Here is a 22,050-nt window from a genome sequence, read left to right on the forward strand (position 1 = left end):
ACCGGTGTGTATCTTTTAATCCCATACTCCTAATTTATCCTTCCCCTTCTCTCTTTCCCCTTTGGTCAACATAAATTTGTTTCTATGTCTGTGAATCTCTCAAGAGATGAATGGATAAGGAAGGTGCGGTACATACACACAGAGGAATATTAGTTAGCCGTGAATAAGGAAGGTGCGGTACATACACACAGAGGAATATTAGTTAGCCGTGAATAAGGAAGGAGCGGTACATACACACAGAGGAATATTAGTTAGCCGTGAATAAGGAAGGTGCAGTACATACACACAGAGGAATAATAGTTAGCCGTGAATAAGGAAGGTGCGGTACATACACACAGAGGAATATTAGTTAGCCGTGAATAAGGAAGGTGCGGTACATACACACAGAGGAATATTAGTTAGCCGTGAAAAAGAAAGAAAGAATGCCATTTGCACAACATAGATGGAGCTAGAGCCCATCGTACTAAGTGAAGTAAGCCAGACACGGAAAGACAAATATTATATGACGTCCTACGTATACATGGAATCTAGAAAGTAATGCAGATGAATCTACTTACAACACAAACTTCCAGCTGCAGCTCATTTTTGACCCGAGGCAGAGACTTCCAACTTGCCGGCCCTCATGGCCCAGAAGATTCTAGCTTTAGTGACTCCTGGACGACTCTGAAGATCAGCCTCACTTCCTTTAGAGGTGGATGTTAAGGTTGGCCAAAGGCGTGAGATGTAGGTTCCTAGGGACCCTCCCAAAATACAGGCCAAGATACCCCAGGCACTGCCAGCATCGCTATGGCACACGATGTGAGCTGAAGTTAGAGACCCTGGTGCTGGCCTGAGTCCAGGTTCTCTATCTCTGACTCTGAACCCCTGCTTCCTGGGTGTAAACTGGACCCATTTATTCATAGTGCTAGCATGGGGATCAAATGAGATGATGTGGAAAGCTCTTGGCACTTTGCCTGGCACTTAGTAAGTGATTAATAAACGATCACTTTAATCTCGCCTTTCAGCTATTATCATGGCCATGATTAGTATTATTTGGGGGAGGATATTTACTTTTGGGGGGCTTCTCTGATGGCTTAAGCGGTAAAGAATCCACTTGCAATGCAAGAGACTTAAGAGGTGTGGGTTCGGTCCCTGGGTCGGGAAGATCCCCTGGAGAAGGAAATGGCAGCCCACTCCAGTATTCTTGCCTGGAGAATCTCATGGACAGAGGAGCCTGGTGGGCTATAGTCCATGGGGTTGCAAAGAGCCAGACACAACTGAATGGATGGATTTACTTAAAAAAATTTTTTTTATTATGGAGAATTTTGAATTTTCATGGAAATGGGTTCTAAGGAAGCCTCATCTACCCAAACCCAGCCCTTCTAACCACCAGGCCCTGACCAGTCCTGCCTCACCTACATCCCCATCCGCTCCCCTTCATCCCTTATTCATTTAAAGCAAACCTCAATCATCACATCATCCACCCATAAATATTTCACCGCTCGCTCTATTAATAATCTACAAGGTGACTGCTCTGAGAGGAACAGCTCCGTTCAGGAAGCACTCACGGCTGATCGGCCCCTCTGGTCCAGGCTTGTGGAGGGCTCCTTCAGTACCAGGGAAGACACAGCCCTTGACCTCCAGGAGCTCTCTCTGGGAGGCTGTGGGCGGCACAGGGGACAGAGGCAAACAGCTCTGCATACACCAGAGACACTGCGATCTCCATGCACAAAGGGAAGTTTGCATCCGGAATCGGGATGGGGGCAGGCGGCACATTTCAGAGACGCTTTGTATGTCTGCTTTAAACAAAACAACAACAACCAGCCAGCCACGTGTAGGGTGTGGCGGGCAACGAGAGAGGCGTGAGGTGTGAGGTCAAAGAGGCACGGGCTGAATTCCAGCCAGAGCCCAGCCACTCCTCCTGGTGCACGTGGAGGAAGTCCCTTTGTCTCTGGACCTCTGGTTCAGCTCGGTTCAGTTCAGTCGCTCAGTCGTGTCTGACTCTGTGACCCCATGGACTGCAGCACGCCAGGCCTCCCTGTCCTTCACCAACTCCCAGAGTCCACCCAAACCCATGTCCCTTGAGTTCGTGACGCCATCCAACCATCTCATCCTCTGCCACTCCCTTCTCCTCCCGCCCTCAATCTTTCCCATCATCAGGGTCTTTTCCGATGAGTCAGCTCTTCACATCGGGTGACCTCAGTTTCCTCCCTTGTCAAATACCTACCCCTGGGAAGGGCTAAGGAACCCTGCCGCGTTGCATGATGCTGGAGAATCAGTTGGTATTCACAGCCAAGCTGCTGCCCATGACTTTAGGTGGAACTGCTGACCTGGCAAATTAAGTTGTAGCTGAATGGGAAAGGAAAATGTGTCTTTTGCGGCCAATTACACAATAGATGGCTTGGGACATGGTTTGCTTAATGAAATCCATAACCGATTGTGGATCTATCGCTGTGTATGACGCTACTCTAATTGGAGCCAGTCATCAATGTCAGGTGTGTGTCGGGGGAGGTCACTAGAATATTCTCTGCCCCGGAGGCCTGGGGGAGCACCCAGGGGCTGCTGCATCACACCCCCATATCCTAGCTGTGTCTCTGAGGACAAGTCCCTGGTCCTCCCTGAGCCTCGGTTTCCCTGCATAATTCCTGCCCAGCTTCTTTTTTAAACATTTACTTTATACTTTTTAATATGATCACTTTTTTCCCCCCTGCTGTTTGGTATCGTCATTGCTGCACACAGGCTTTCTCTAGTTTTGGAGAGCAAGGGCAGGCAACTCTCTAGCTGCGGTGCGTGGGTTCCTCACTGTGGCGGCTTCTCTTGCTGTGGAGCGTGGGCTTAGTTATCCCGCAGCATGTGGAGTCTTCCTGGACAAAGGACTGAACTCACGTCTGCTGCATGGGCAGCCGGCTTCTTAACCCGAGCCACCAGGGAAGTCCCCTACCCCCAGGTGACCCCCAGAGAGCTCTGAGAGTGGTCCTAACTCATTCTTCATCTAACAAGGGTTTGCTGGCTGCCCACTGTGGGCTAAGCATTGGGTACCACAACGAGGAATAAGACAGATGGAGCTCTTGACCTCCCGGAGCCCTCAGTCCAGGGGGCGAGGCAGGCATTTTTTGAATTAATTCATGGGAAAGAAGGCCTTGGAGAAGTTGCAAGACAGGGTTGTTTAACTGAGTCTGGAGGTGAGACCTCTGTCTCTACCAAAGATAAGTAGCAGTGAGCCCCCGAAACTGGAGGTGAGGAGGCAGGCAAAGGGGGATTATCATGTGCAAAGGCCCTGAGGCAGGAGACGGCCTGGCTGAAGGGGACTCTGTGTGTGGCCAGCAAGTGGTAGGTGTCTTAGGATGGTAAGCCCATGGGCATGGGTGCAGACAGACCTCAGCAGGGCCTCAGAAGCCACATCGTGGCTCAGGGAGCCACTGACGTGGGAAGAAGCTGGCTGGCCCTTGGTTTCCATAACAGCCCTCTGACTGCTCAGTGGAGAAGGGGCTGCAGGGAGGGCGAGAGGGGGTCTTTGCAGTGTCGGAGAGGCCGAGGATGGTGGCTCAGCTGAGGTGGGGACTGTCGTGATGGAGCAGGTGACTCCAGCACGCTTCTGGAGGCTGAGATGGCAGAGCCAGCTAAAGGGGTGAGTGGGGCACGCCGAGGGCGTGGGAGCATCGCGCAGGGCTCCTGGGCTTCCAGACAGAGTTCTGGGTGGCAGGAGAAGCCGTCCTTGAGAGGAGGTGCCTCCAGGGGTCGGGAGAAGGTGGAGAGCTCTGGGGTTGGCCAGCCAGTTCGAGGTGCTTGGAGGCATCTGGGTGGGACCGGGAAGCAGGCGGAATGCCTGCGCCTGTGGCTCAGAAGTGATGGGGCAGAGATGAAAGGCATCCTTAGTCAGCAAGTGGTAGCAAAAGCCACGTGGTGGATGAAATCATCAAAGGGGAAAGTGGGTCAGAGAAGACATTCCAGACCCAGTCCTGAGGACCCCTCCTTAGGGGCTGGATGGAGGTGGTAGGGGGAGATGGAGCGAGGAAGCAGGGGCAAGCAGAAGATTTAGTCCCAGAACCCCCGCAGAGACCGTCTCCAGGGCAGAGAATGCCACCCGCGCTGGAGACCCACAGGCACAGAAGGGTTCCTCTTAGATCTGGCAACATGGGAACCATTCAGACTTCGGCAAGGGCTGCTTGTCGGAAATGTGGAAGACGGAAGAGGTGAGGAGAGGCAGAGAGATGGGACATGGAGGTCCAGGAAGGTGTTTGTTGCGTGAGAGAAAGTGGAGAATTTCAGGCAGGAGCAGAAGGGGATGACAGAGGATGAGATGGTTGGATGGCATCACCGACTCGATGGACTTGAGTTTGAATAAACTCCGGGAGCTGGTGATGGACAGGGAGGCCTGGCGTGCTGCAGTCCATGGAGTCGCAAAGAGTTGGACACGCCTGAGCGACTGAACAGCAGCAAATGGGACGGGTCCAGGAAAGGGAGAGGCTGGAGATGCAAGGGAGACAGGGCGCAGAGCAGCTCCTGGGGGGACCCAGGGTCCAAGCACAGAGACGGGGGTTCGTGTGTCGGGGGGAAGCTTCCTCCTCGGACAGGAGGGATTAGGGGAGAGGGCAAGTGCCGGGGGGAGAAATGCTGTGAGACACAAGAGAATTCGAGTCTGATGGCCTCTGGATTCTTTGAGACGTGAGAGGCAAGGCCACCAGCTGAGAGGCAGTGGGCATGGTGGGTTGAGTCAAAGATGGAGGAGAGAAAATACAAAAAGGTCTTAGGGAGGAGAAGGTGCTCTGCAGATGAAATAAGGCGCAGCCTTTGTGGGTAGTTGACGTCCTGAGGCTTAACCACTGTCCTCGTGACCTGCTCATCCCTCAGAGGCCACCCGGGCCTCTCCCTGGACAGCTGTGCCTCAGCTTTCAGCTGTTTTCTTAAGCAGCGAACAGTCTCTTCAAATGATACCTGACACAGAGCCAACATATGTGACCAGGCCAAAGCAGAGCCGTCCTGACGGTGAGAGCAGCCTGTGGGCACCATGCTTCTTCCCTGAGGTGACCCCGCAGCGTCTCCGTGAAGTCTGGGGCTCCTCTGGACCCAGGGTGGAGCCTACTGCTGTAGGAGCCAGATTCTAGTCCTCTCTTTGCCCCGTGCTAGGGCAGAGCCCTGGGCCTTGACTTACTTGTCTGTAAAATAGGAATAATCTTACCAAAGTGGAGACAGAAGACAGGACCAGATGACCTGTATGTGTGTGTGTGTGTGTGTGTGCATGAGTGTGTGGGTATATGAGTCTGTGAGTGTGTATGAGTGTGTGGGTGCTATCCCCCTCTCAGAATTCTGTGATTTTATGAGCTTCCAGAGCATCGCTCTTTGATTCTCTATTTGGTGGTCACGCATCAGCTCTCTTAGGTTATTTCAGAACTGGGATTTAACTGCTCTGACTCTAAGGCCTGAATGAGACCAAGCGTTTTACCTTCCACCGGGTACAGCGGCCCATGGAGCTGGATGCCAGAGCTGTTTGTGGGGACAGATGGACGGGAAAGGGCACAAGAGGTGGATTTGCACAGGGCGCTCCTTGCAGCAACAGAGGCAGGCCCAGCTGGCCAGTTGCAATGTCTGGGTAGCATCTTCCTTCCGTGGAGGGTTGTGTGAGAGCATGGACATTATGAGAACCTGTCTCCTGAATTTGCCAGTGAGGATTTCTCTACCTGTCTCCACCCGGGCTTGCCCTGAGATGAATACCTCTTGGAGACGTGGAACATGGGCTTTGGGGTCTGACGGACTTTCGTTCAAGTCCCATCTTGGCTTTTTACCAGTTGGGTAACCTTCTACGGACGTTAGTTCCCCATCTGTAAAATGGTGGCGAAAAGATCATTAAGTGCCCAGCTGGTGCCTGGCACACGGCAAGAATGCTGTAAAAGCTGGTCCTCTGGCTTCTGCCCTCTCTTTCAACCCCACACCAAAGGCGTCGCTGCCTCTTCAGGCGTGTGTGGGCGTCCTCCGGAGTCTTATTTGCTGAGAAGACTCTTCTGCTTCGTGGTTTCTTTGCTGTTTCTGGGCTTGGATTTTGAGTTTTTATTTATTTATGGCTGCCCCGGGTCTTCGCTGGCGCTTGCGGGCTTTCTGGAGTTGCAGGCGCGGGGCCTTCTCTCTAGTCGTGGAGGCTTGTCTTGCTGCAGAGCAGGGACGTGTGGAATCATCCCGGGTCAGGGATCGAACCTGCGTCCCCTGCACTGGCACGTGGATTCCCAACCACAACCACCAGGGAAGTCCTGGTGCGAATTTTGGGTGGAGTGGCAGGGTACCCAGACGGGTACCAGCGCAGACCTCAGATACACAGAGCTGCCCTTGAGCCCTGGTTCTCCCACCTATTCACGTGGTGACCTTGGAGTCAGGGCCAGGTCACCTCACTCCTTTGGGCTTCAATTTCCTCACCTTTAAATGGCAAGAATCACAGCATGACCTCAACTCGTTTTTGTGAGGACTCGAGGCATGTTAGGAAAACAAAAGCTGCCTTTACACCCTTTGAAGCCAGCTGTAGCCACAGCTGTGTGGAATTTGTGTTTGGGGGAGAATCAGTCTTTACACTGACGCCTTCACCCCTGTGGAACCTGCCGCCCCAGAGCCAAGCTCAACAAATCTGCGTCTGGGCCTCCCTTGGTGCTCCAGAGGTTAAGAACCAGTCTTGCGAAGTAAGGGAGGTGGGTTCGACCCTTCAAGACCACAGACTCAGGGGTTCCTCCTGGGCTCTGGGCTGTGAAAGGTAAAGATGTGAGTTGTTTAGCAGAGCCCCTGAGTGAGTTTTTGGATACTAAAGGCAGCCTGAGGGAACTCTAGGAAGGGCCAGGATGAGAGGCGAGCAGGTGGCTCCTGGGGGTTGGAGGCCAGTGGAGGAGGGAGGGGAGGAAGCCGGAGAGGTGGAGAGGCCGAGGCAGGCAGGCAGAGGGGCGGAGGGAGTGATGATGGGAGGGTGGAGAGAGCCGGCAGAGAGCCTCCGTCCCGGGAGTGATCCACAACAGAGCTGCTGTGTTTTCCATTTTAAGACAGTGCAATTTTACTCCATTACCGCTCTCCCAAGCCTTCAGCAAACCTCGGATATACACGTGTGTCTTGTCCCCGTGGAACCTGGGAAGGACCAAGGCAAAGGACTTGCTGTGTCTGACAGTTTGGACTGGCACAAGTCAGGGAGGCGGGAAGGACCCGTAGGAGGAACTCTGAATGACAGCAAGACTTTCCCAGCACCGGGACTCGGAGCGGGAAGTCACCTGTCTGTGCTCGGAGTCACTGTATTAAATAAGACAGGGCAGGTGGATCCATAAAGCTGGAAGCTTTGGTTGCGCCGTCCACTTACCCTGGGACATTTATTGAGCACGGGTACATGCCCCACACTCTGCCAGGGACACAGATGAGCAAAACGGAGGAGGCAGGTGTCCAGGTGGGTGACCTGAGCCCCATATGTGAGGCTTACGCAGTGCTTGGCACCCCGAACGTGCTGTGAGTTTGTCTTTTTAAGAGGGTGGGGTCCGTCTTGTGGGGAGTGGTGGCTGCGGGGTGTTCATTCTGCTGGACAAGTGTGGTGACAGCACAGGCCCTGGGGGGCCAGGGGCTCCCTGCTAATGCATTCCTGTTTCTCCAGCTGGGGGTGACGGCTGTGATGCAATTAGCACCGAGAGCTGGACCAGAGCTGCCGCGTCTCCAGCAGGCTCGCCTCGTCCCGCTTACGAGGACGGCGTGACTCTGGACTCTACACCTTTCTTTTCCAATAAAGACACCTGGAGAGTGCACGGCACTTTCCTTCTCACCACACACACAACTTGACAGATTTTCAGATCAGATTCACTCTCACTGTCTACTCCCCCGAGAGCTGAGGACGGAGGTGGCTGCAGCATTCAGGAAAAATACAGGAAAAAAAAAGGGGTGCAGCGAAGACAGCAGAACGCCTGGGGCTACTGGGTGGGGCTGCTCCTTGAATTCCTCCTCTGGGTAGTCCAGCCCCTGAGCCAGCTCCCCAGAGGGAGAAGCCCTGAGCTCGGACCCCAGCTCCACTCCTTACCGGTGTGTGGTCATAGCCGGACACGTCACCTGTCTGAGCCCCGACACCCTTGACTGTCAGCTGCCCCAACACACGCCTCCCACGGAAGGTGCAAGGATGAATGGCATGCTGCTGGGGGATTATCAGTGTGCTGCCCAGCCCCGAGTCTGTCCTGTTAGGAGTGACCCTAACAGGCAAGTCCCCAAACATCAACGCAGTCCCCAAACATTTCCGGCTTCTCCTTTGAACGCATGCAGGACGATACATCTGGTCCCTTGGGGTTGGGCGAAGATGTGGATTGCATCTTATTAATGAGCTGGGAGGGCTTCTCTAGTAGCTCGTCTGGTAAAGAATCCACCTGCAACGCAGGAGACCTTGGTTCGATTCCTGGGTCAGAAAGATCCCCTGGAGAAGGGATAGGCTATCCACTCCAGTACTCTTTGGCTTCCCTGGTGGCTCAGATGATAAAAGAATCTGCCTGCAATGTGGGACACCTGGGTTCGATTCCTGATTTGGGAAGATCCCCTGGAGGAGGGCATGGAAACCCACTCCAGTGTTCTTGCCTGGAGAATCCCACGGACAGAGGAGCCTGGCGGGCTACAGTCCATGGGGTTGCAAAGAGCTGGACACGTCTGAGCGACTGAGCACAGCAATGAGCTGGGAAGTAACCAGATGTCACGATTGCCCCTCTGAGACCCTCTAGGGGCTTTCTCGCCATGAAGACTGGCTGCTGGGGCCTGGGTTCTCAAGGAGGCAGGGGATGCGGAGCAGACCCCCAGAGCACCTGCCATGGACAAGTTGGTGAAGTAAGAAGTAAGCGCACCCGCCGACATCTTGGCGTTGCTCGTTTCCGCAGCAAGCGTGTTTGCAGGTGGATGCAGAGAAGCCCTTCCTACCTCTGGATCTCAGTTTCCTTATCTGGAGGATGACAGGTTGGACGAGACGGTCCATCTCCTCCAGGTTCCCTTCATCCCAAAGAGGGATCAGGAGGATTCTGTCCATATTCCCCCAGGGACCCCTGCCTCATTCTCCCTGCTCCCCACAAGCCAATGGGTCCCATCCTTCCTCCAGCTGGGCAGAGCTCAGGGGATAGGGTGAGCTGGTGATGGCTGGGGGTTGTTCTCCAGGCATTTCAAGCTCAGCAGACCCTGAACAGAATTCCTCCTCCCCACTGGTTCCTGCTTCTGGCTTCCCTACCTCAGTGGGGGCTCCAGGACCCATCCAGTTGCACAGAATAGAACCCTGGATGCCTCCTCCATTTGCCATCCCCCAAATCCTCCCCCTCCCACCCCTCAGTATCTCTCAAAACCATTCCCTCTGCCCATCTTATCTCCTGCAACAGCTGCCTCCTCGTGTTCTCTCTGCCAGTCATGCCAAAGCCCCTCCCTCCCACCCCTCACACCACTGCTGCCAGCTGCGAGCCATCACACTCTTCTGTGCTGGAAATACACCAAGCAACGTGTGAGTCCCCCCAAAACTTTGCCCACGCCATTCCCTTTCCCCAGAACCGTCTTTATCCCATAGCTGCCTGAAAAAGCCTTATTCCTCCTCCAAAACTCACCTCAAATGCCGCTTCCTACGGAAAGACTTCTCTGATGTCCTCAGGACCCCCAAGTGCTGTGTTCATGCCTCTGCTACCAAACTTAAAGCTAGGGGTTCACCCGAGTGGTTCCTTCCAGGCTGTGAGCTCCCAGATGGGGGAACTATGTCACTGTATTTTCTCTAGATGTTCCTAGCACAGCCGGGGTACAGTAAGCACTCAGCACACGTTTCTCCAGCTCGCCCACCCGCTCTGGTACCCAGCAGGGTTCTAGGCATTGGGAATGCGGTAGGAAGTGTGACGCTTGCTTTCTACAAGAGTGAAGATTCCACAATAAGTGAATAATAGAGCAAACACAGCTGATTTTAGAAGGAAGCAAGGGCTGAGAAGGCCATTCAACCTGGGATGTGGGAGGAGATCTGCTCTAATTAGACTGTCAGGAAAGATGTCTTTAATTTTTTTTTTTCTAATTTTATTTTATTTTTAAACTTTACATAATTGTATTAGTTTTGCCAAATATCAAAATGAATCCGCCACAGGGAAAGATGTCTTTAAAGAGGTAGCATTTGAGGGACTTCCCTGGTGATCTGTGATTAGATAAGATAAGATAGATTAGATAAGCCTCTGTGATTCCAATGCAGGGGTTTCAAGGTCAATCCCTGGTTGGGGGACTAAGGTCTTATATGCCCCATGGCACGGATCGCCGCCCCCCCCCCCCCCACCGCCCATCCCCGACCCCGCTGCCCGAAAAAAAAAAAGAGAGAGAGAGAGGTAGGATTTGAATTGGGGCCAGAATGGTGAAAAGGGTCTTTCCTGTGGACACCTGAAGAGAAAGGTGTTCCAGCCAGTGGGAACAGTATGTGCAAAGACCCTGAGGAGAGAAGACCTCAGTGCTTATTGAACTGACGGATGGATGGATGGATGGATGGACGGATGGACGGACGGACGGATGGACGGATGGAGGGATGGATGGATGGATGGATGGACAGATGATGGATGGACAGATGGGTGGACAGATGGATGGACGGCTGGGTGGATGGATGGATGGGTGGATGGGTAGATGGATGGATGGATGGGTGGATGGGTGGATGGATGGATGGGTGGATGGATGGATGGATGGATGGGTGGATGGACGGACGGACAGATGGATGGACGGATGGATGGATGGACAGACGGATGGATGGATGGATGGATGAACGAAGGGTAGCCACTCTCTCTTCTGTCCCCTCCTGGTGTCTGGATGCTGAACGGCCTAGGTGGCAGAGCCGCTTGTCTCTACTTTCCAAGATGATAGCTTTTCGTTTACAGCAGGTGCTGGAACCTGCCCCGGGTCTTCATAATCACGGGTCAGGAACTGAAACACTTGTTCTTGGAAGCCCCTTGGACAGCGCAGGAGTGTGTTGGCGACCTGGGCTAGTGGTACCCCAAGAAGACGCACTTTGTCTATTGGCCAACATCTCCTTGAGCCGCGGCTCTGGGGATGCTGTGGGCACCTAGAACAAGTATCTCTGTTGGTAATTCCCTGAGCTTTCTCATTCAGATTCACTGCAGCTGGAGGGGGTGCACTTGCCCAGACCACGTGCTGGTGAGGCCCTGGCCTCTTCCCTTCCCCCCACCCCTGTCGCCGTCTTCTGTTTCTGCAGCTCTCTGGAGGAGTTGGCACCTTTAATTTGATGTTGCAGCTTCCCTGCTGATGCCCATCATGTACACACACATATATGTGTCTCATCTCAGTGAGATGCTCTAATGAGGCGGTGCCAATTAGTGAGCTGGAGGGCAGCGGTGGGGCTCAGAGCACTCAGCCCGGCAGCCACACTCTCGCCATCAGTGCTGGGGGAGCCAAACCATGGTGCCCGATGCTTGAGGCTGGGGCCGGATGTCCTCGGGCCGCCCCCTCCTGCTCCTGAGCCAGCAATCAACCTGGGACCAGTGCCTTTCCCTGGGGAGGGTGGGCTGGAGCTTCCGCAGTCAGGCTGGTAGTCTCTACAGCAGAAGTTCACGACTGCCAGGGAGGAAGGTGTGAAGGCTGGGCTCTCACGGCCGAGGTGCCCAGTGGTGTTCTGGGCCACAGGCTTCCTGCATGGGGCTACCTGGAGGGGCTTCCCTGCAAAGCCCTCGAAGATGTAGCTTGTTTCCAAGCTGGGGGTTTTCTAGTCAGGTGCTACTGCAATGTTTAAAAACTAGCTTTCAGGGAAAAAAACAGATAAATTCTGATTTATAGCATTTGCCGATTTCCACTGCATAAAGACTCAGGAAAGCCACTCTTAAGCTGCTACGAAACTGGGGAGAGAGATCCATAAGGCTGCCTCAGGATCAGGTGTAGACCACCCCGGCACAGCCTGGGCCCCTCCCTGGGCTTCTGGCAATCTGAACCCACCCCTTGCCCTCTCCTACATCAGCCTTGCATGCGTGGCTCAGGGAAGGCAGATTTTGCACCCTGTTCCCAGAGAGCCTTGTGTTGGGGGTTTAGCCAGGGATGGTCTCACAGCTGGCTTCAGGGACTGGCTGCTGGAGATGTGGGAGGCAGATGGTCCCAGAGATTATACCCTCTTTTCAAAGGTGGTAGACCCTCTTGGAGAATGTGAAAATAATCGGACGTTTAACCAGGGAAGGGAAAAGGCACATCTGCAGGGCCGTTTGTCACAGCTGTGGGATTCCTGGCCCTCTCCAGCAGCCAGGGGACACTGTCAGGGTCTCAGGGGCTGGAGTGGGGAGGGGGTGGGAGATGAGGGTCTCATCTGGGGTCAGGATGACTGATTAGGCTCTCTGAACAACGTTTCAGATTTCAAAGCACTCTCCTCCCCATCACTGGATGGTCACTGCGTGGCCCATCCTTGGGGACCGTGTGATCCCAGTCATCATTCCCCAGGTTAGGAATGGAGGCCCAGAGAAGAAAGATACCCCCCAAGAGCCTTCTGTCAGTGACACCACAGCCAGCACCTTTGACTCCTCCTATGGTTTTTTTTTGACCCCTCCTACGTGCCAGTTTTTTTTTTTTTTGTATTATTATCATTAGTCACAGATGTTTACTGAACACTTACGCTGTGCCAGGCAGGTTTAGACACCTGAGGGCACTGGTGAGGGCTCCCCAGGTGGCTTAGTGGTTAAGAACCCACTTGCCAGTGCAGGAGACGCAAGAGATGCGGGTTCCGTCCCCGGGCTGGGAAGAGCCTCTGGAGGAGGGCATGGCAACCCACTCCAGTCTTCTTGCCTGGAGAATCCCATGGACAGAGGAGCCCGGGGGCTACAGTCCATGGGGTTGCAAAGAGTCGGAAGTGACTTGCCACACACGTACATCAGTGAGCAAAATAAAGAAGCCCATCTTCGTGGGACTCGCATCCTAGTCAAAGGAGACAAATAATTTGCTCAGTGGATCTGCTGGAGAAGTTTCAGATGCTTCACATAGAAATTCAGGACTTCTTAAAGTGGGGCTCTGGAGTCTCACATGGCCACTGCTGGTCTTTTGAGGTTTGTGCCATCTGAACGCTGAAGTCTATCCTGTGCCAAGTGTTTTCATAAATATTTCTCATCTTTCCAACCCTGCAGAGCTGATGCAATTGTTTTCTGCAGCTGCTGTAACAAATGATCACAACTTTGTCGTTTAAATACCAGAAGCTCATCCTCTCACAGTTTTGGAGGCTGAAATCAGTATCACAGGGACAAAATCAAGGTGTCATCAGGGCCACACTCCCTGCAGACATTTTGGGAGAGAATCTCTTTGAGTGCTGATGGCTGCAGGCTTTCTTTAGCTTGTGGCCACATCACTCCAGTCTTTGAGGCCAGCATCTCTGCTCCTGGTGGCTCAGCTGCTAAAGAATCCACCTGCAATGTGGGAGACCTGGGTTCGATCTCTGGGTTGGGAAGATCCCCTGGAGAAGGAAATGGCAACCTACTCCAGCATATTAAAAAGCAGAGTCATTACTTTGCCGACCAAGATCCATCTAGTCAAAGCTATGGTTTTTCTAGTAGTCATGTATAGATGTGAGAGTTGGCCATAAAGAAAGATGAGCACTGAAAAATTGATGCTTTTGAACTGTGGTGTTGGAGAAGACTCTTGAGAGTCCCTTGGACTGCAAGGAGAGCCAACCAGTCCATCCTAAAGGAGACCAGTCCTGGATGTTCATTGGAAGGACTGATGCTAAAGCTGAAACTCCAGTACTTTGGCCACCTGATGCAAAGAACTGACTCATTGGAAAAGACCCTGATGCTGGGAAAGACTGAAGGTGGAAGGAGAAGGGGATGACAGAGGATGAGGTGGTTGGATGGCATCATCAACTCAATGGACATGAGTGGGTGATGGACAGGGAATCCTGACATGCTGCAGTGCATGGAGTCACAAAGAGTTGGATACGACTGAGCAACTGAACTGAACTGAAATGACCCCTCCAGTATTCTGGCCTGGAGATTTCCACAGGCTGTGTAGTCCATGGGGTCACAAAGAGTTGCAATCTGCTGAGCAACTTTCACCTTCACCGTCTCTGCTCCATCCTCATGTCACCATCTCCTCTGCGTGTCCCATCTCCACCTGCCTCATTCTGTCCTCATCACAAGGAGACCCGTGGTCACACACAGGGCCCACCCAGATAGTCCAGGGTAATCTTCCCATCTCAGCATCCTTCACTGAATCACATCTGAATCAGACTCTTCTCTGATTTGCTATATAAGGCAGCATTCACAAGCTCCAGGATTGGGGTGTGGATAAATTTTAGAGGGTGCTTTTCAATTAATCAGTGTTTGGCTGTGGTGGGTCTCTTTGCCGGGCGGCCTTTCTCCAGTCGCCGTGGGTGGGGCTCCTCTCGGCTGCGGTGCAGGGGTTCCTCACTGCAGCGTTTTCCTTGGTTGTGGGGCACCGGCTCTAGGGCGTGCGGGCTCGGTGGTTGCGGCTCCCAGGCTCTAGAGCACAGGCTCGGTAGTTGCGGCTCACAGGCTTAGTCGCTCCGCATCATGTGGGATCTTCCTGGACCGCGGATGGAACCCATGTCTCCTGCGATGGCAGGTGGATTCTTTATCACTGAGCTGCCAGGGAAGCCCTCGAGGGCGCCTTTCTCAGCCCACCATAGCAGGGCATCACCTCCCCTTTCCTAGATGAGGTTAACTCTTGTCCAGTGACTCACAGTGAGGAGGTGGCATGCCAGGGATTCAAACCCCAATCTTCACGTTCTTTTCACCACTGAGAGCCACATGGAAAGTGCATGATCTACAGATGAGCCAAACGGAGCTCCGTGAACTGACGTGACTGGTCCAAGGTCACTGGCTTCTGCGGGCTTTCCTCGCCCTGAATCCTCTCCCAGGGGGACAAATTAGGGTCTGTCCGTTCCATCCTCAGCCAAGTCTGTGTGCTCTGAGCTGGCACGGGGCCTCACTTGCCGTCAGAGGACGCGCTGACAGAGGGGGAGGCTGAGAACTCCCCTCTGTTTCTGCATTTACCAGCTTTTAGCTTTCAAACGGAGTCAGCCCGCAGGCTAATTTTCTGCAGCTTCCAGTAGTTCAGCTCCATTTATTGTGCCTGACACTGTGAAAGCTTTCTCCATTGATTCTGGGATGTATTAACTCCCCCCGCCCCGTTTCCCCCCCAACCCCAGTTCTCCAGCAGTTTTCGGTCCAGCAATTAGGCGTTGGCGGGGACAGTGTGGGGTGGCTGCCGCTGCCTCTCAATTACCGTCACAGTAAGTACAACTTGCTCTCCGTCCCCAGAGTCCCTGCCACACTCGGAAAGAGGAGAAGACTGCTTAAACGACTCCCCTCTCCTGCTCGACGCTCTGCCACTTGAGCTGATCAATAAGCAGATCAGCTTGTGGGGCTCCCCCGAGACCACCCAACTCTGCTAATTGGCTCTGGGAGGTGGCGGGCTGGTAGGGAGTATGTGTGAGTGTGTGTGTGTGCGTGTGTGTCTGGGGGAAGGTTGCGGAGCTCCTGGTTTCTCCACGCCCTAGGTCCTTAGGAACGGCAGCGCCCCCTTCAGCAAGGGTGGGAGGGCGAGGGTCTCTGGCTTCAGATGAAGGCATCTGAGTTTCGGGTCTGCGATGCGTCCAGGTTCAGTTTGTCAGGAAGGAGCAGGACACAGAAGGTGTTTCCACGTAGTGGCTGAGCACACGTGTTGAAATCAGACCAATGCGAGTTCTGACCTGGGCTTTTCCACTAACTTGCTGTGTGGCCCTGGGCGAGGCCTGTAGCCTCTCTACGCCTCGGTGTCCTCATCTGTAGATGAGTCCAGTGTCCCCAGTCCTAGAGGGCTGGTGCAAGGGCCAAGTGAAATGACGGGGCTATAGGCCCACCGGTAAGTGGCAGCTCCAGTCACAGTGCTCAGAGGAGCTGAGATGCTGCACGGGCGGGGTGAGGCCTGGAGGGCGGGCAGACCAGAGCTTGGCTCCTGGACCTGCCCCTCGGTTTTTTGTTTTTTTTTTTTAATATTTATGGAAGGTGGGCAGACCAGAGCTTGGCTCCTGGACCTGCCCCTCGGTTTTGTTTTTTTTTAATATTTATGTATTTGGCTGCGTTGAGTCTTTGGTGCAGCACATGGAATATTTATTGCATCACGTGGGACGGTGCCTGGACTCTCTAGTTGGGGCCAGTGGGCTTAGGTGCCCCGTGGCATGTGTGATCTTAGTCCCTAACCAGGGATGGAACCCACATCCCCGGCATCAAAAGGCAGATTCATAATAACCACTGGACTACCAGGGAAGTCCCCGGGCTTGCCTCTGGGTAGCTATATGACCTCAAGCAAGTCACTCTCCGTGCCTCTGTTTCCTCTTTGATGAAATGGGGGAAATATTACCTGCTGTATTTGGCCAACTAGTGTGTGCCCTGAAATCTCAGGATGTGACTTTACTTGGAAATAATGCCTTTGCAGACGAAATCTAGTTCAGAGGAGGTCACACTGGATAGGGTGGGCCCTGTGTCTTTGCAAAATCACTGCAGCCATGAAATTAAGAGACGCCTGCTCCTTGGAAAAAAATCTATGACCAACCTAGACAGCGTATTAAAAAGCAGAGACATTATTTCGCCAACAAAGGTCCATCTAGTCAAAGCTATGGTTTTTCTAGTAGTCATGTATGGATGTGAGAGTTGGACTATAAAGAAAGCTGAGCGCTGAAGAGTTGATGCTTTTGAACTGTGGTGTTGAAGACTCTTGACAGTCCTTTGGACTGCAAGGATATCCAACCAGTCCATCCTAAAGGAGATCAGTCCTGAATATTCATTGGAAGGACTGATGCTGAAGCTGAAACTCCAATTCTTTGGCCACCTGATGCGAAGAGCTGACTCATTTGAAAGGACCCTGATGCTGGGAAAGATTGAAGGCGGGAGAAGAAGGGGAGGACAGAGGATGAGATGGTTGGATGGCATCGCTGACTCAATGGACATGAGTTTGAGCAAGCTCCAGGAGTTGGTGATGGACAGGGAGGCCTGGTGTGCTGCAGTGCATGGGATCACAAAGAGCTGGACGTGACTGAGCGACTGAACTGAACTGTGTCTTTGTAAGAAGGCCGTGTGAAGACACACACAAGGAAGAAGGTTCTGTGACCAAGAAGATAAAGATTGAGAGGATACGGCCACAAGCCAGCCACCACCAGAAGCCAGGAGGAAGCTGCCACTTGTCATGGGGAGCCCCCATCCGGGTGTAAGCCCAGTTCCCCCAGGGTGGAACTTCTCATACCCACAGAGCTGGCTCCTGGCTCCCTGAGACAGTGGTGAAACTCATCCCTCTTCCTCTCCAGGGGCCCCAGGCAGTGAAGGGGGCCTTGCTGGGGCAGGACCGTGAGCAGTGGCTGAGACATGTGTGAGGTTGCATCAGCCCCCAGGGAGTCCGAAAGCTGGGCTGAGGAGGGTGGCCTTTATCCTGGGGGCTCAGAGAGGTTTTGCTTCAGAAGAGGCATGATCCTAAGACAGCCTGCCGTCAGAGGTGGATCAACCCGGTGGGTGAGCTGGCTGGAGACGGCTGGGAGGCTGTGTTAGCTTGTTCAGGCTGACGTAACAGAGTACCCCAGACCGGAGGCTGAAACGGCAGAAACTGATTTCCTCCCAGTTCTGGAGCCGGAAGGCCAAAGTGCTGGGCTGGTCTCCTCTGAGGCTTCTCTCTGTGGCTTAGAGGCTGCCGCCGCCCCTTCAGTCCACACACTGCTTTCCCTCAGAATCTGTGTCCTAATCCCCCCTCCTTATAAGGACCCCAGTTAGGTTGGAGTGGGGCTCAGTGGAACGGCCTCGGGTCTGTGTGAGTGCTGAGTCGCCTCAGCCGTGTCCCACTCTGTGTGATCCACAGACTGTAGCCCACCTGGCTCCCCTGGCCATGGGATGCCCCAGGCAGAACACTGGGGCGGGTCGCCGTGCCCTCCTCCAGGGCATCTTCCCGACCCAGGGACTGACCCTGCGTCTCTTACACCTCCTGCACTGGCAGGCGGGTTCTTGACCACTAGCGCCACGTGGGAAGCCCTGGGATGACCTCATTTCAGCCAAATTCCTGCTTTAAAGATCCTGTCTCTAACTCCAGTCACATTCTGAGCTCCTGGGGTTGGGACTTCAACATATGAACGGGAGTGGGAGGAACAGTCCAGCCCACAGCAGAGGGGATGAGGCTGGAGGCCAGGAGGCTGTTAGGAGGCTGGGGCGCAATCCCACCCCAGAGAAGACAGGCCCGAGGGAGGGCCACAGAGGGGAGGTGGAAGAGAGGGTGAGGGCAAGCCGCCCCAGTTCCTTGCCCACCTCTAAGTGCTGTTAAGTGCCCTGTCCTGTGGGACTCAGAGAAAAGCCATCCCAATTGCAGGGGCCGCCACGTGCTGTGCTGGGACCCTGACCTGCGCGACCCTCAAATCCGGCGGGGGAGGAACTACCATCACGCTCATTTTACAGTGAGGAAACTGAGGCACAGAGAGGGTAGGCGATCTGCCCAAGGTCACACAGTTAGGGCAGTAGCAGAGAGGGCTTTACCCTCATGCCTGGATCTCAACCGCTCCCCCGTGCTTTTATTGAAGGAAACTCATTTTTAGCATATCCTAAGTGAGTGAAAGTCGCTCAGTCATGTCCGACTCTTTGCAACCCCATGGACTGTACAGTCCACGGAATTCTCCAGGCCAGAATACTGGAGTGGGTAGCCTTTCCCTTCTCCAAGGGATCTTCCCAACCCAGGGATCAAACCCTGGTCTCTCGCATTGCAGGTGGATTCTTTACCAGCTGAGCCACCAGGGAAGCCCAAGAATACTGGAGTGGGTAGCCTTTCCCTTCTCCCAGGGATCTTCATGACTCGGAAATCAAACTGAGGTCTCCTGCATTGCAGGTGGATTCTTTACCAACTGAGCCATCAGGGAATATCCTAGGCTGGTAATTATTAATGTTGTTCTTATTATTGTTACTGTTATTTGTTTCCCACAATAGCCTGAAGACTAAGCACAGAGCCTGGCACATGGGAGCTCTGAATAAGTGTTTGCTGAACACATAAAGAAAGACGAGGGGACTTCCCTGGGGGTCTGGTGGTTGAGAATCCACCTTGCAATGCAGGGGACACGAGTTTGCTCCCTGGTCAGGGAGCAAAGATTCTGCAAACTGCAGAGCAGCTAAGCCCATGAGCCGCAAGGACTGAGCCCTTGTGACACAGCCAGGGAGTCCCTGTGCCGTAAGAAGGTCTGATGCGGCCAAAGAAGTAAGTATTTAAAAAATAAAGGTAGGGAATTGCACTCTTTTCTAAGATATTCATTTTATTTATTTGTCTGGCTGTGCTGGGTCTTAGCTTCAGCTCACAGGATCTTTAGCTCTGGCATATGAGATCTAGTTCCCTGACCAGGGATCGAAGCCGGGCCCCGTGCATCAGGACCGTGGAGACTTAGCCACTGGACCACGAGGGAAGTCCCTGCACTCTTGTTTTGATGAAGAGCAAAACTACATGCTGGAAGGCCAGGGGGCTTGACCACGGCTGGCCTCACGGAGGGCAGGGCCTGGCGTGGACCTTGCCTCCCCAGCTCGGAGTCCAGGCCTCCACCTGGCTCTCAGTGGTGGGGAACGGACGGGGGGAGGTGACTTACCTGAGGTGGCAGCCTGGGTGCGGCTCTCCCCAGGTCCCCTGGTTAGGGAGGTGGCGGGGTGCACTGCAGGCCGGGGCGTCAGCCCCCACGGGAGGCCGCCTTAACCTCGCATCTGCACTCCCTCCTGAAGGCGAAGGCCTCTCCCACAGGCCTGGGGCCTCCTGAGACCTGCAGGACCAGGGTTCCTCCCACGGCACGTCCCCCAGTGTGACTCTCTCCGCAGGGACGGGGTCAGCAGGACTGATGCCGCTGAACGTGCCATGGCGGCCCAGGGGCAGGGAACTGGCAGGTGCCCCAGAAAGGGGCTGAAGGCTTGAGGGTCCAAGGCTCTTGCCTTTTTCCTCCCTAAGAGGGCACTCGTGGGTCAGAACTGCCTTTCAGCATCCTGGAGGTTTGGTCTGGGTGCCTCAATCCCATCCGGCTGTGGTCAGACCAGGAGGGTGTCCAGCTCCTTGGCTCATCTCGCTGCATCTCCCCAGCTCCTGCTGCCACGCGAAGCATCTTCTGATTTCTCTGCCTTGATACCTAGAAACTGCATGCCCTGGGGGAGTCACGTGGCCTCGCTGAGGCTCAGCTTTCTCTTCTGCAGTGTAAGGATCCTAATAGTTAATCTCTCATAGCTCTGCTGTGCAGATAGAAGAACTGAAATCCACAATCAGTACAGTGCAGTGTCGGGACCCACCCAGTGGTCTGGCGATGAAGACTCTGTACTTCCACATGCCATGCAGCGCAGCCAAAGACAAAGAAGCAGAAGTGAACAAAACCCTGTAGAGCGGTGGGTTGCACGTGGCATGCACCTGGTGTCAGCCAGGCAGAGGATGATGAAGGCGACGAAGGAGGAGGAGAAACGTTTAGTGCCGTGCCTGGCGCAGGGTAGCTCGGTTGTTATTATCATTGTTACTCTTGTTTTAAAACAGCCTTAAGGCGTGGGAGCCTGGCACGAAGCCTAGCACATAGTAGCTGCTCATTAAATATTTAATACCTAAGAAGTAAGCAGGAAGGAAATTGCACCCTCGTTTTGAAGAGGAGCAAAATGAGATGCCGAGAGATGGGGAGTCTTGACCAGGCTGCGCAGCGTCGTAGCGGGGGCTGGAGGGGGTTAAGGAGAAGGGCATAAGGCTTCTTGGAGAAGCATTTTTAAAAGCAGAGACCCTGGAAAAAGGAAGAAGGCAATCAAGTCAGGAGGAGAGCTGGCCCCTCAGCTTGGCCAGGCCAGGTCTCTGCACCCCTGGTCCTGGAGCAGGGTGAAGGAGGCGGTGCTGAGGAGCGCAGGCCCCCTGGGCGGGCGTCCGAGGGCCGCAGCTGAGTGCTCTCAGGGCGGCTGGGCCCTGGGCTCTGAGTCCTTCCAGGCTGTGTGCTTGGGGCGTTGTCCCGGCTCTGCTGGAGTGATCAGCGGGGCTAGATAGCAGTAGGTCTCCACACTCAAAGCAAAATAGTGAGGCCTCCCAGGGGCTGTTCAAGAAAACAAAACACGGAGCAAACCATAATTCCGGGAATATTAGGCCAGTACATCAATGTGCCGCAGCAGGAGGCTGATGGCGCGCCCGGGGGCCAGTGGGGATCACGCCCCCCGGAGAGGCCAGGGATCTGGGGCTGATGCAGCAGGCTGTGCGCGGGGAGGCGCTGGCCCTGCGAGGGCCGTCGTACCCAGCCGGGGGTTTCTGGGTCACCCTGGGACCAAGGCGAGGAAAGGCAGAGAGGGGAGCGTGAAGCCAGCACGCGCTCTCAGCACCCACTGGGCTCTCAGCTGAGAAGGATGCTTAGACTGTAGCTTCCTGTTGGTCCCCAGGTGTAGCAGTGGGAAGCTCACAGTCCTGCTCAGAGGGGTGGGGGGACCCCACCAGATGCAGAGCCCAGGAGGTGGGGGGAGGAAATGACCTCATCCCACTTCTGCACCCCCGATCCTCAAAGCCTCCCTTGAGGGCTCCCCCATCCCCTCCTCCATTACAAGCTCTGACGTGTGGGACACCCCCTCCAATGACAGTGACCAACCATCCTGGGATACCTGGGACTAGGGGAGGCTCCCGGGACAGCTTTAAATTTCTGTGTTTATTTTTGGCTGCTCTGCCCGGTATGTGGGATCTTCGTTCCCCGACCAGGGATCGAACCCCACACCTCCTCCATTGGAAACACCGAGTCTTGACCACTGGACTGCCAGGGAAGTCCTCCAGGACAATTCTGATGGCCGAACAGTCTGGGGAAAATTGGATTGAGGGCTGGGCAGGAAGGGCCTCACCCCAATTCACCAGAACACACCTCTCGACCGTCATTACTGCTTCAGATTAGAATTCTTTTTGCTTTTAAAATGTGGGTCAGTTTTGCTTTTAAAATGTGGGCTTTGGAGCAGCTTATTTATGTTGTGGTTCTTCCAGTGGTCATGTATGGATGTGAGAGTTGGGACTATAAAGAAAGCTGAGTGCCGAAGAACTGATCCTTTTGAACTGTGGTGTTGGAGAAGACTCTTAAGAGTCCCTTGGACTGCAAGGAGATCCAACCAGTCCATCCTAAAGGAAATCAGT

The sequence above is a fragment of the Bos indicus x Bos taurus genome, chromosome 2, assembly GCF_003369695.1.
Source record: "Bos indicus x Bos taurus breed Angus x Brahman F1 hybrid chromosome 2, Bos_hybrid_MaternalHap_v2.0, whole genome shotgun sequence".
Classification (NCBI taxonomy): domain Eukaryota; kingdom Metazoa; phylum Chordata; class Mammalia; order Artiodactyla; family Bovidae; genus Bos; species Bos indicus x Bos taurus.